Below are 3,317 nucleotides of genomic sequence, written 5' to 3' on the forward strand. Positions count from 1 at the left end.
TTTCCCACAGTTTCCAACCTGCGCACTTACCATTCCTATTCCTAACAAATTATCCTAACCATAATATATTTTCCCCCAATACAGAGAGAAATAAATTTTACACAGAAATTTAGGAATTGGAGGTTCTTTCCTGGCTAACAAAACTACTATCAGTTTCACATTGAAGCCTGCTTGAACCTAGTACAAACTCACACACGACACAAGGGGAGTGATCTCTTTAAAGACAAATAAATGACCTGAGCTCCAGCCCTCTGATTCAACACTGAAGATGGCTGACAGGTACAGCCTAAAGCACACCAAGGCAAGAATGCATAAACTTTGGTCCCTAGCCAATGGGATCCTCTCAGCACAACCACTGACACACTGACTGTGGGAAGATTTGCCAAAGGACAGGCTTATATTGAAGAATAAATCATTTTTACCTCTACATAGATTAGCCAGGTCAGGTCAGAAAAGTAAAAATGTCCAGACCCTTTCACATGCCTGCTGCAGACTTTTGATAAGCAAAAGACTTAAAATTCCAATATGTATAGCCTCTGTCAACTACTTTATCTATGAAGAAACACTTAGGTAAGATTTAAGAAAGCAAGATTTAAGAATGCAAATAATCTCTAAAACATGTCAGTGGCATTAAAATTATAAGCACCATAAATCACTGGCATATGGTAGCAAAGTTTCAGAGCTTATGGTGCAGACTGTAACCAAGGCTGGAAAGGTGAACTCCACCTCCTGCCACTCCTGTGCTGAATCACTGTGGTGGGGGAAAGTCCTTGCTCCTTCTCACACACCCAACAAACTCCAGTGAGTTACGAAAATTGTCAGTGAAAACAACAAAATCTGCAAGCAAAAGCTGAGAAATTTTCGCTAACACCTGCAAGAAGAGAAAGATAATTTGGAGATCACAGCTTCTCCTCTGACACAGAGGGAAATCCTCCATTTTTCTTTCTTTTCTATGAGCTCACTGAGCACAGTCCTGCTACAGTTCCCTCCCTTGAATATGGCTGTGCCGAAATACACCTCATGTATTCGGCTTTTTCCATACATCAACTGTCTAAAAAGTAACACACACAACCAAAGTATGAGTTTTCAGCAATCCTTAAACATCAGACTATACCAGGCCAACAACATTCTTCAAATCTGGATGTCTATTTCTTTTTTCCTTCTCATTTGAGGACCAAGACCACGGACTTTACAATTCTAATATTCAACGGATAAGAAAAAAGCACATTAGAAAACCAACACTTCTGTAAAGGCAGGGATCTGGAAATAATGTTCAAGCTAACTGGCATCTGATGACACACCACTCCCATGGCTCTCTCAACAACCACAAACAATTCAAACTGAAAAAACCCGGGGGGGGGGGGGGAAGGTGAGAATTTTTTCTTTTTTTTGAGACAAACACATGCTTCAGCTATACAAAAACTAACACCATTTCTCTGTACCTTCTAATCTCTGCAGCTTCTCTGCCTTCTAGATCTGTCCAAGCTGTCATCCGTAAGTCTTGGGAGGATTTTCAAATCACTTTTTCCTAGCTCCACCACTGTACCACAGAAGCGTCCACAGCCCTGTCAAAGTTCTTGTACAGCAGCAAAAGAGAATGAACATGGTGGCTTTTGCCTTCAAAGAGGAACTGCTCCTCTGTGAAGCCTTGCTCAAGAGAAAGTAGCAGCGACCACTTACCCTTTAGAAAAGAAAAAGCTTTCTTCCCAAGATAAGCAGGTGCAGCTTGGGAGATGACTTAAAAAGAAAAACTTAAAACCTCAAGTTTTTAGGGTTGGATGTCTCAATAGGGTCTGGTGCAAAAGAAAGAAGGGGAGAAAAGAGATAAGGAAAGGGACGGTCATGTTCTACCAGTTGCAAGCAGAGAGCCCTAGGATCTGAAAATGAAAGTCATGATGATAAAAAGAAAGATGCAAATATATATAAGAATTTTTCAGAAAAAAGCTTCTATTACTAACTCTTTTTTTTTTAAGTAGTTCCTCTGTAATTTTATCTGTGATTTTTCAACATGTAATGATGTGCCAAATAAATCCCCCAAACAGTTGCAAAACTTGCTGCTTTCAGAAAGAAAAAAAACCAAAACGTAAAATGAAAAGATAGTGAAAACATATTGTACTGTAAGATGCCAAAGGAAGATACGGCTGAACACTCGGAAGGCTGAAGACAAGAGACAGCCTCACCCAAAACATGACCATTTACTTAATGGTTACCTCCCTCTCCCTCCCCTGCGACTGATCACAGTACTAAGCAAGACTCCATTATACTTCTCAGACACAGGCTCTAGACAGTAAATGAACCTGGAAAGTATTCCCTTGTGCATAACAGCTCAAGTGCCCTGTCATTTAATTTTCAGTAAGAAGATATCAAATTGGATTTCTCAGGTGACAGACAGAAATATACGGTCCAAAGTTATACACTCAGACAAGACTTCTAAATAACGTTTTCGTTCAATAAAGGTGGAAACAGAGATTCTTTTTCAAAAACTTTGCTAAAGTCCAGAAGTACATAATTAGGAGAATCAAGGTGATTTTCATCCACTGAAAGTTTAAGAAGCAATTTGACGCACCACAATTACCTCCAAGATTTTCTTCTCTCATTACAACTACCACTAAACCTATTTTCTAATTGGTCTGCCATGTACACCATCACCATAACTTCCATTTCTTAATCATTTTCAGGAAAAGGTGAGTACCTGCCCGCATAACAACTTAACTCCTTCTATTTTGAAACGACGCCGCGGCGGCTGCTGTTAATGGCTCTGTTTCGGCAGAAAGAGAACTTCAATTTAAAGGCGCACAGAATGATCTGTCCTCGAAATGACATTTTAAATCTGCCATTTTAAAGTCACCACGGACCACACCGGGCGAACAGCAGCGGAGCGGAGGCGTTCAAAGCCGCAGCGCTGATAGCCAACACTTTGCCCGAATCGCTCTGGACCGTGCCCTGCTCCATGCTAGCCGAGTCCAGGCACACGCAGCTTCAGAATAAATAAAATACGTGAATTTTACAGTCCGGTGAGCGGCGGCTGGACGGCTCCGACCGGCAGCCAGCCTGGCACCCCCGTACGCTGAAAAGGAGACAAAAGTATAAAACGCAGCAGCATTACAAGCCAGCTGTCACACATGCAGCGCGCTGCTCGGAGAAGCACAGCCGCGGTGCCCTTTGCCCGCAGCAACAGGCACAGCTTCAGGCAGCTCACGGCGCCGCTGCCCCGAGACGCCCCTTTACTCACGGCCCAATTTATATTTCGCTTTTCCCTGCTGCTGCGTTTTTCCAGAAGTTCCCTCTTTCCCGCAGTTTCTCCCGACGGCTGCGGA

Source organism: Geospiza fortis, unplaced genomic scaffold, assembly GCF_000277835.1.
Source record: "Geospiza fortis unplaced genomic scaffold, GeoFor_1.0 scaffold194, whole genome shotgun sequence".
In the NCBI taxonomy this organism is placed as follows: domain Eukaryota; kingdom Metazoa; phylum Chordata; class Aves; order Passeriformes; family Thraupidae; genus Geospiza; species Geospiza fortis.